The sequence below is a fragment of the Linderina pennispora genome, assembly GCF_002104995.1.
Source record: "Linderina pennispora strain ATCC 12442 chromosome Unknown DL89scaffold_50, whole genome shotgun sequence".
Lineage (NCBI taxonomy): Eukaryota > Fungi > Kickxellomycota > Kickxellomycetes > Kickxellales > Kickxellaceae > Linderina > Linderina pennispora.
Window position 1 is genome coordinate 16901 of NW_024468298.1, and position 11890 is coordinate 28790.

Consider the following 11890-nt stretch of genomic DNA (forward strand, 5'->3'; position numbering starts at 1 on the left):
GCAATATAAAAGGCCTTGGATGTCGGCGGCTGCTTGTTCTCCATGAGCGAGACACCAAAGCTGAGCGCCGCAACCGTCGACATCAAAACATCGGTCTGCTGCGAGAGCTTGCTTTTGGCTGAATCCAGCACTGCCTGCGAGTCCGCCGTGCCAATGTTGTCGCCGATCGACGACAGCATGCGCTGGACGCCCTGAACAGCACGCTGCAGCGACGCGAGCTGGATTGATGTCATTGAGCCGAACCGCCGCGCCTCGTCGCTCTTCTCCGCCTCTTCGCCGCTGACCGTATCCAGCTCATCGGGCCTGTCGTCCTTGGGCAGTGCAGACATGACCAGCGCGCTATGCCGGCCACCTGGCTGGTCGAGGAATTTGCTGAGGCTGGGTGTGCTTGGCAACGACACCAGCCGCCGGCTTCCGCGGGACGAGGTGCGGCGTTGGAGATCCGCGGTAATCCCGCTTGGGTCGGTGTTTGTCTCGCGAGCGTCCGAGTAGACAGAGTGGAACTCGTCTGCTTCGGTCTCAGCTCCAGCGCTGTTTCCGCCCTGCTGCTGCCTCTGGCCTTTGACAAAGTCATCCAGCGTTGTCTTGGCTGGCTCGTGCTTGTGCATATGCGGTGTTTTTGGGGGATCCCGCATGAAATCGTCGATCGGCGTGACTGCCAGTTCGCCAGCAAGCACCAGCGTCAGCCGCTCTGCCTGGGGCGCACCAAGCCCCCACGCCCGCACGTACCGCCGCGAGTGCTCCAGCATGACTGACGCGCTGGCTGTCAAGTAAACATGCCCGACAAGGCCCGGGTAGTGCGTCCTTGCGATCTCGTTAATCAGCCGGATCTCATCGATGCTGATGCGTGCCAGAGACACAGATTCCAGTGGCACGACAATAGCCGCCGATGCGACGGCCCTGTGTGTGTCGTAGACGGCCTTGAGCATCAGCCGGGCATCCTCCAGAGTCTCCACTGCCCGCGCCTTCACTGTGCTTGTCAATGACCGCTTGCGTGCATTAACCACCACACGCCCTTGCTTGTCTACTAATAAGTTGCCAGCACTCTGCCTCTTCCCCGGGTAGACTTTGGTGGTTTCGCGCCATCCCAGCGTCTGCGCTATACGGTCAACTGCCTTTCCGCCGTCACCCTGGCTCGCCCTCAGTGCACGTAGTGTGTTGGCTGTATCGTCAAGGTAGTCTGTCAAAAACGTGCGGATATATGCCGAGTTTGGAGCCCGCTGTGTGTCGTAAAGCTCACACGCCTCAAAAGAGATGCCTGTGGCTATGTGCTCATCAATCGTGTCAACAGGAAGCATCATGGAAGGGAGGGAGCTAATATACAGGGCGAAGTGATAGTGAGTGAGGAATAGGAGAGAGCCGTGTTTGCGGGAAATTACCGCGGGGTTTGCTGTGCCCCACAAGCCCGTTTTGGCTGAACGCAGCTCACAATCAATCACATGCACCTTTTCCAATGACAGATTAAATCCTATTCCTGCTGGATTAGCCGCGCTGGCGCTCTGGCGCAGCTGCTGGGCTCTGAAACACAAGACACTGCCATTAGCCTGCGTGTTCCACACAGCATAGAGCGGCAGCTTGCAAGACATGCTCACCTCGGCCAGCTATCCTGAAAACAAGGCTATACTTCATGGCAATTGCGGGCCACCTTCGGGGAGGCGACATCTTCGCACATCTCGGTGGCAGAGACTGAAGAAATATAATTTAAGAGCCTTCAGCCAGTTTCTGCTAGACTCTGGACAAATACGCATCCATATAGCACACGGAACATATGGCGAATCACGTGTATACTGTGGTCTGGATTATCACGCCTGGGAAGAATACAATCCGCTCCATGAGAACCAGTTTTTGTATGCAGACTATGCTGCCATGGTGGGACATGTGCAGGGACTCCGCTCCTCCTTTTAGATGCCTCTACTTGTATCAAGCCAACGTCACCGGCTGTCAGCGTCTTTTACATTCACTTTACGTGGATGACTAGGATCCGCAACCCACCAGCATATGCACCACCTTGCAAAGAGAAGCCGTTCTTTGCAATTGAGTTCCTAATTAAATCGGTGCATATGTGAACGGACCCACCAGAAAGAATATGCGTGAACGAGAACCCCTTCATGCAAAAAGCCTACTCCCACTTTTTCGAGCGTGCTTGCCGATCATTGGCATACTGTCCCTCATGAGGAAGCCTGTCTGAGCACCCAGCGGTACGCTTCCTTGTGCCACAGCAAACAGGAACAAATGTTTGCGAACTGCTTTCGCCACCTGCCAGCTTTCCCCTCTACACAGCGTAGATGTGGATCCCTCGTTCACACTCGCCACAGGCCAACCATGAACCAGACAAACTTTGAAAATCTTGGTATGCTGCAAGAAAAAAGAAAAAGAAAGCAGTACTTTGACTGCATCCGCTTTTCCTTCTCTTGCTCGCGCTGGCCCGTCCTGGCCCACTCTCTTTCGGGCCACTACTAAGGACTCGTTCAGAGATTTACAAAAGAGAAACAGATTTCTCAACCACTGTTTCCATGCCTCGCTGTTCGTAAGACAAGAGGGAGTGGCCAAAGAGAGGTAAGGCAGGTGTCGTGAAGATCGTTTTGGAATTCAGGATAACGGATTCGCTGTGCAAAGGGACTGCCTCGTGTAGTTTGAATTCAATCTTTCAATCTGCAGCACCAAAAATGTGCTGTCTAGGCCCCTCCACACATGGTCGCCGAGGACCTCGCGGATATAAAAGTAGCTGGGTGTGGCGGGTGTGGCTGCAAACTTACCTACAGCTCACTCATCTCCATATCCCTTCCGCCGCTCTACACAGCCATTTCCTTTTGATAGCATACAGCCATGTTCACCGCCGCTTACGCCGAGTCCTCTGTCAGCAACGCCGAGTGGCGACCAAGCCCTCCGTCCGAGGAGCAGATTGACAACCTCATCGATAACTTCTAAACAAGACGCAGGGCTACGCCCTACATTGGCCGACTGTTACAGTTCCCTTCTTCTCTCCCGCCCTTGTTCTTTCCTCTCGCAGATTCCCTACCTCGCCCGCTCACAACGCCATCTTCATGGACACCGACTTTGCCGCAATGACTAATCCAGGCATAGAATACATTTGTTGCATATAGCCACGCCAAATAGACATCCCCATCCCTCTCCCCTTCCCCTACACAAATTTGCAGCTCATGTCCCCTGCCCCAACACAAATAGATTTATTTCAAAAATGCAGGCCATCCCAAAAGAAAGGTTGAACCGCGGTGCTTGGGTTCCTAGAGCGTGGAAAGGAAATGCTAGAGATATGATTTATATGCGTACTTCCGTTTTAGGTGCCGATCATCTTGCAGCCCTGGTCACATTTCTGGCCATGGGTATTCTATTCTGGCTGGGAGAAAGAGGCAATCTTTTGTGGATGGGTGCATGTGGTGGTAGGACGAGTAGGAAAGGCTTAGACAAACCTCACTATATGCAGTGGCTGCCCCGTTCTTTGTTGGTGCTGGCATGCAAAGGAACGGAAACCTATGTCGATATGCGCGGGCGTATCCGGCTTTCATTTTGTTGCAAGCATCCTGCAAACAATGTACTGTGATATTCAAAAGCCTCTCCACCCCCTATCCCGTGTCCGTCCCTGGCCATCACTGAAAACATAGCTCTGACGTGCTATAGTGCGGCAACGACAATGGTGTTCCAAGCCCTGTGCTGAATCTTCACGACAGCACTGATTTGTGCTGCTCGAACTCAATGCCTTATTCGTGGGCCCCTCCGTAGTGAGCAGCTGGTCTGCATGCTCCAAGACCAGCTAGGACAGATCATTCGCCCGCTGTCCTGAAATAGCGTTGGCAAGGGGATTGTCAGGAGGCTAACGTCGTGGATGTGCAACATCGAGGCAGTGTGAGGGAGCATAAACAAATTTCAGAGTGGCCCAGGTGCTGTGTTTTTTCTGGTGAGCCGGGTAAAATATCAGTCACTCTGCTCGCAGCTGCCTTGGTTTCAGGTCTGGTTTGAGGGGCTGGCAGCCTGGCGGTCTTGCCGGACTGTCCTTGCGCCCCCTGAAAAGGCGATTTCGGACTTGCCGAACCCCATTGCACTGCGTGGAGCATGGTCGGCAGGCGCTGCTTGGTCGCTCTGACAAAAAAAAGGCTCTCAGTCTGATGTCCAAAAAAAAAAGCTGTACAAAAGTTGATCTCATGGTGTTAGAAAAAAGCTGGCGCTGACTCCTTCCATCCCTTCTTAAAAGCCACCCCTCCCTCCCTGCCACTGCTGCTTTTCTTTTCTTTCCCCTTCGACACCCCCCTCTAATACCCATTCCCAACCCTCTATTCTATTCGCCTCCCTGCTGTATATTTAAACCGCCCCTTTTACACACTTTTTCTTTCCTGGAACCTGCTTCCCGGGACAAGCGCATTTCTCTTCTATTTAGACACATTTCTTATTGGCAGCAATCATGGTCAAGCTGTCGCGTTCGGCCAAGGTCGGCATCATGCTGTCGCTGAGCTCGGGCATGTTCTTCATCGAGCTCATCGTCGGAATCCTCGCTGGGTCAATTACGCTGGTGGCCGACTCGTTCCACATGCTAAACGACGTTCTTGGCATGGTTATCGCGCTGTGGGCTATCAAGGTAAGTCGTGAGGTTTGAGTTTACTGTCTCTATATTAGCCCAGAATAAGCAGACATTACGGCTCTTTTCAGTATTAGCCTGTGTTGCTGGGGAAATCTCTAAAACCAAGTCTCATGTGTAGCTGGCAAAGTCTGACAAGGCAACACCGAATAACACGTACGGGTGGCAGCGGGCGGAGATTCTGGGCGCACTAACAAATGGTGTTTTGCTACTCGGTCTGTGCCTCACCATCTACATCGACGCCATCCAGCGGTTCGTCCAGATTGAAGGCAAGTGACACTGAGAACGGCGTTGCCAACACAGCAGATCGTTTTTTCTTATCGCTAAACGCTCTTCCGTTTGGATTATTGTAGAGGTGCGCAATCCCAAGCTGGTCATGATTGTCGGCTGCATCGGGCTTACTTTCAACATCATGGGTCTAGCGCTGTTCCACGAGCACGGCCACGGCCACGGCCACAGCCACGGCCATGGTCATAGTCACTCGCACAGCCACAGCGATGAGGAGTCGCTGGTAGGCGAAGAGGACATTCTGATCACCAGTCCGCCGGCGTACGGCTCAATCGAGGCCACAGGACAGGCCGAGGGCGTAGGTGCTAGCACGCCGCAGCTGTCGCACATGTCCATTGACAACAAGTCCATCATTGGTATTCCCCACCCAGCGTACACACAGCAGGCGATCATCAAGTCTGCTAACCAGATCAAGAACGCTGAGATCGAGTCGCTTGCCGATGGCAGCGGGCATGCCGTTCCCGGAGCCTCTCAGGATGCGCGCCCGCATACACACAAGCACAACGAGAACCACGACCACAGCCATGACCACTCGCACGGAAAGAAGACCGGGCAGAACGATCATGATCACGACCCCTCGCAGGGTGGCGGCCATCTCAATATGCAGGGCGTGTGGGTGCATGTGTTTGGCGACTGCATTACCAACATTGCGGTTATCATCAGTGGCCTGGTCATCTGGAAGGCGGAGGGCCACTGGCGCTACTACTTTGACCCGGCCATGTCAATTCTGATCAACACGCTCGTGGTGGCGGTGACGCTGCCTCTAGTCAAGAGCGCGTCGTTTATTCTGCTCAACGGCGTGCCCAACACCATCAACCTAGAAGACCTGCGCCATGACCTGCGCAAGATCCCAAACGTACTCAACATCCACGATCTGCACGTGTGGCAATTGTCTGACACAAAGTATGTGTCGTCAGTGCATGTACTGATTGACCGACCGACCACGTACGAATGCATCCACAACAGCAACTCGTCAAGCGAAGTTGATATGGGCGAGAGCAATGCAGCCGGAAAGAGTCACGACCATCACGACAAGAAAACTAAGAGTGCGCGTCTTGTCACACATCGTTCGTCGCGCGACCTGCTACGTAGCCCTGCCAACGTGGATATGGACTGCGTGTACATGGAAGTAGCAGCACACGTCAAACAGGTTATGCACCGCTATGGTGTCCACTCAGCAACGATCCAGCCCGAGTTCGTCGTCGGCCAGTCGGTGTCAGTGGCAACAACCAAGGCGGCCAACAGCACCCATGAGGATACAAACGAGTTTGACGGTCGCGAAGGCTCTATTTTCAGCAGAGTTGCTATTATAGCGGAGGACGAGGATGTTGCCGAGCCCACTGGCTCGGCGGGTAGAGTCAGACGGTCCTCCGCTACCATTGGCCCTTGCCTGCTATCGTGCCGCAACGGCGCGTGTCTACCTGGCTCATGCTGCCCCGGAGAGACGCCCATCAAAGTTGTCCCTGGAAGCAGCCCACCGCAGGAATAGTTATTGTATAATCGCTTTTTATGGATGTGTGGAGTCGGGTATGCTAGACTTTTGGTGATTCATGGCCGACGCCGCAATAAATTGTGTCTACTAGACAAGATGGAGCTTTATGCAGCATGAGTAAAATACCTAGATATCGCCGTGTTCACTTGCTTACGCAGCAGATTAGTCTCAAGCAATCTGCTAAGATACCATATATCCAGGTACCACGGACCTACCTGTTTGGCAACCATCAGACTTGATCAAGTATGTATCGCCCTTTTCATTGTCCTGCTTTTCCATACTCTGTGTGACCGGTCCAGCCATCAGACTGGATACGTTCTGCTCCACTTTTCTCACTTACTCGCAACCTCTGATATAGCTGGTTCTCAGTATTACCCACTCATATCCACGAGATATGCCTCAGACTCTATCACTGTCCGGGCTACCTTCGCCGGTGCTGAGTGGGATGCACTGAGCTTCACCTTGCTTCACTGAGACAGCTTTGCCAGCATTAAATGTAGGCGACAATCGCAATAAATGGGAACTAACCTATTCTACAAGTTGGAAATCACACTAGCTTCAACAGGGATACATAGGTTGTCGATGGAACAGGAACTATTGGACATATAACAAGCTGCTTATTTATGCCCAGGTCACTACATCGTCTTTGCCATTAACTACGTTATAAGGTCAGTACCAATGATGCCTCTGCTTATCATGGCCATCACCAATGCCAAAATCAACCACGTCCCACATTGTGATAGCCAAAACCAGTAGTAAATCATCTGCTGCGACCATGTTTGCCCAAGACAGAGCTTGCCGGTGGTACCAGATTACATGTGGCCTCATCGATTCTGACCCGCTTCCTAGGCAACCCGAAATCTGCCGGCTATGAGCTAGTGGTGCGCAGCCGCTGTTGGAATCTCAAGATCCGGTTACTGTGGATTACATGGCTTTTCATCCCATTGTTTCCTCTTTCCTCTTTTCTTCTCTCGTTAGCCTTCTTTACACCAATATAATACTTGGCTCTGTCGTTTTCTGTTGCTACCTAGTTCACGCTACCAGGATGTTCTTGGACCGATTCACCGCTGTTTCGAATATCTGTTCCAACTAAAGACGAAAATTACACGCATATCTACATATGGTATTTTTCGTTACTCATTTCTTGTTTCTTTTTCTCTTGCCCTACACCACCTACCGTGTGCTCTAGACCTACAACAGTAAGGAAACTGCTGAGACCTACGCCTACACTAGCGTATGTTAAGCTATATAGCGCAGCCACTACACCCTTGTGTAGGCATTGTGGCGTGGATCTAGGAATTATGATGAAACATGCAGTACAATGTGTTCTCAATAGCTGCCTGCAGATCTTGTTCCAGTTCATTTGCATACAATACGTCGTTATTGAGTGAATTAGGAACCTAGACTATCCAGTTAGGAATGGACTGGATTGGTGGACTCTTACGATTGTGATATGTATTTCAAACATGATATTCCTTTCGAGTACAAAGCCTATATAGTAAATGCAGATCCTAGGTACTACTTTCTATCACTGAAGTATATCCCATGCTGTATTTCTGGGTTCTAGTGTTTACCATCCTAGTCGATATTTCATCTAAGACTTTCATATTCTAAGCAGCCAGCATCCCCACAGCTCTGTATCCAGCAACAGGGGCTCCTAAATTGCTCTTCAGACGGTTGATTTATTTTGAGTGTCGGTGCCAGCCAAGTGTGGGTGGCGTAGCTAGGAATTCTTCACTCGCAACGGGTACAGATAAGTAGTTCTTGCCCGCTCCTAGCGGCAGGGATCCTACTAGTTGTGGTACAACCCACTGCATGATTGTTGAGTATGCCAGCGATATTGGATTCAGGAGATTTAATGCAGCAAAATGGTTCCCATCTTTGAATAAACACACTCTAGACGCTGCTACTATAGGCCAGTGGTCATTTGGGGTTCGCTTTGATTAATTGAACACATCAGGGGTAACAAAAAGAATCTGTAAACCTCATGCTAGCCGATGTGGTGATAATGCCAACTATAAGAGCTAGCACAGCCCTTCAGAGTAGCATACAGACAGAGTCACTGAACAAACAGTGGCATGGGTTCAGCAAAAAGAAAGACAAGCGTGGACTGCCGGCGGATTGGGTGAGGGTGGCAAAAGCAAAAGTTCCGCAACGGGGAATCGAACCCCGGCCACGACGGTGAGAGCGTCGGATCCTAGCCACTGGACCATTGCGGATTTGAAGCGCTTTCTCGAGAGAATCATCGCTCAAGCCGTTGATTACTGCTAAATTAAAATATCCATAAACATATGGGTAATCCTTCCATATCACTACTCTACCCTTTATCGTCATTTTCGGCGCTGTGAAGGCTGGGAATGCCCCTACAGACGCTCTCATCTATACCAATTTACGCAATGTCTTCATATCTACACGTATATACCATTTAGAACCTGTGGTTGGTGATCTGCATTCATGTCTGTTTCATGGTTTCGCTATCTCAAGCAGTACTGCAAACCGCTATATCACACATGTACACTTCCTGTTCAGAAATGTAAATACTACTTTTCTCCTACCATATCCTCGTTCAAGGCTGACAACTTTGTCAGCGGTTATATGCGTGCTGTAAGTCTAGAGTGCACGGTGGGTGGTGTGGGGCGAGGAAGGTAAAGGCACAAGGTGAAGGAACAAGGTAAATAACGAAAAAAAAAACCTGATATGTGAACGTGTGCATTTTTCGTGTAGCGCGGATTCCGAATGAGCCGTAAAGCAGTGGTATCTCAGTCCAGAAACGCGCTAGTAGTGTGAGCGTGATATCAGCAGGTGCCAGAGTCAAAGATTATATTGATATGTAAAGGCTGAAGAGAAAAGAAGAGAGAAAGGCGAGTGCAAAGGCTTTATGCCCTCCTTCGGGTGGCACAGCCAAAAAGGAAGTGAGAATAAAAGGAAAGAGGAAACAGCGGGATGAAAGCCCATGTAGCTCACAGTAATCGGATCTTGAGATCCCAGCACCCGCTGACCAAGGCAAATGGTGAGGCACTGCCCAGATCCGATATCCCCAAGTACACGTACTTAGGCAGGTATTTAAATGGCAAGGCCATGCTCAACCAGAACCAGTGAGGCGCGCTTGTGTCGTGGGTGTTCAACATTGGCTGCAGTGGCGCCCAGTCCTCGACCCTGGCCAGACGCCTGAGCGCTGGCGAGAATCCAACCAAGGTTATTGCCAGCGAGCTGCCCAGGGGGAATAAGGCTGGTGGCAAGGTCTCGGAAGGGCTGATGCAGCGTCGCAATGCCGAGATCAAGCTTGCCATGGCCCCGTCAAACAAGCAGGCGTTTCCCAAGTGCATGCGAACAAAAAATAAAGTGGGTTCTAAATATGTCCTGTTCATTTCGGGTATTGAAAATCAATTACTTATCATACGCAGATGGGCACAGAGCGCAAGGCTCGCTCAGAATTGACCTTGAGTGTAGTCTCGCTTCTATGAAACATTCCAAGCGTATGAAATGACTACTGGCTAGAACACATCATAAAGCCCGCAGTTTCATGCTGATATCTGTTCCATTACGCTTGTGCAGCAGGAAACCAGCTGCTATAGTGGCAGCACCTGCTTTCGGGCTAGACGCAGTGGCGCTGTGTGACATCGCGATGATGACTCTCGCGCATTGGCATTTGAGGATATCCTATACCCATCGGAGAGATCTGACAAGCCATTTCCAACAGAGGCAGCCAGAGCTGATACCTAGGAGAAGCAGCAAGACCTGGCCCTGCCTCTCTTACTGATTCCCGAGAAATGATATAGCTCAAAAATAGGATAACAATTGACTAGTATTCAGACGATTTCAGGAAAATGGTTAACTAAGCTGATGCCAGAGTCTTGGTAATGACACCCTTGGTGTTGTCAACAGAAAACATCTGCTGGGAAAACAGTGGGGACTGGTAGAACGACGAGCAGTCAGTGACACCAAAGGCGCTGGCCTGAGACTCAAACTCGGCCTTTGACAGCTCGACAGTCTCAGGCAAGACGCCGTTATACTTGAGTGTATAGAAGGTCAGGCGCTCCTGCACCAGCTTGCCCAGCAGATAGTACAGCAGCTCAAAGTGGTCGCGACGGGTATAGAGGTACTTGCTGAACTTGCGCCGCAGCGAGCGCATCACCGACAATTTCTGTGCTGTGATAAAGCCTTCGAGAGCCACGCGGATGGCGACCTCGATATCGTCGGCGCGTACATAGTCACGCAGATGCATGCGCGCATGTGCCTCAGCAAGACGCACCATGGCCTCGATGTGACGCACGGTGATGGGCACGCTTCCGGTAGCCAACGACTCACGCCGCAGCTCAGCGTACAGGTGCGCGATCTTGTCGGAGTACCGGTCCGACATGCGTGGCTCGATATTCTCACGTGCGTACATGATGTACTTGCGCAGCAGATCCTGAGGGATCACGTCCTGAACCAGATTCGCCTCATCGGCCATGACTTGGTCCTCGGTGGCAGTCTGGTTAAGCGGGTGAGAACGCGTGTGGCTCTGCACGACAAAGCGACCAAGCATCTCGTCCTTGACAGGGTCGACCTCATCACGGACGACGCAGAGGACATCAAAACGCGAGATAATCGGCTCAGTCAGCTCGACATTCTGTGAGAACGGCAGCGCAGGACGGTAGCGACCGCCAATTGGGTTAGCTGCAGCCAGCACCGAGCAGCGTGCCTGCAGGGTAGTGACAATACCAGCCTTGGAGATAGAGATGCTCTGCTGCTCCATGGCCTCGTGGATCGAGGTACGGTCGGCGTCATTCATCTTGTCAAACTCATCAATCAGGCATACACCACGGTCGGCTAGCACCAGCGCACCGCCTTCAAGCGTCCACTCGCGTGTGACAGGATCCTTGCGTACGCTGGCAGTGAGACCAACGGCACTGGCACCTTGGCCAGTGGTAAAGACCGCACGGTGAGCTGTGCCCTCGATGTACTTCAGGAACTGTGACTTGGCAGTACCTGGGTCGCCAAGCAGGAGAACGTTGATGTCGCCACGGGTGCGAAGCTTGCCGCCAATGTCTTTGGGCACACCACCAAACAGCGACAGGGCCAGTGCAGTCTTGATGTGCTCGTGGCCGTAGATGGAGGGGGCAATGGATTTGATAATCCGCTTGCCGACATTTTCGTCGCGGGCCAGGCTGCGGATTGCACGCTTGTCTTCCTCTGTCAGACGCACGGCAGCAAACTCGTCGGCGCGCTTCGACACGTGGTTAGCCTCGATGATGGTGCTGAATACCGGGAATCCTTGGCGCGTGTTGAGCGAGGCATCGAACGTGTGCGAGTAGACGCCAGTGACCTCAATCTCCTCTCCAGGCTTGGCACAATCGATGAGGTCCCAGAGTAAGATGACCTCGCGGTGGCGCGGCAGACGACCAGGTGGGACCGAACCCGGAGTCTCTTGTAGGGTCAGGCGCTGGTAGTTACGGTAGACCGTCTGCTCCGAATTGAGCGTGAACGGACCGCGGGACTGGCACGTGGCGCACATGTTGATCTTGATCTCGGTAGTT

The 11890-nt window shown here is 52.0% G+C and overlaps 1 non-coding gene across 1 annotated transcript; it reads right to left on the bottom strand.

The window, feature by feature from the left end:
* Window positions 1-8518: 8518 nt before the first annotated feature.
* On the bottom strand, window positions 8519-8590 carry DL89DRAFT_t184. Its single transcript has one exon. It is a non-coding gene; the product is annotated as a tRNA-Glu (tRNA).
* Between the last annotated feature and the right edge of the window lie 3300 nt (window positions 8591-11890).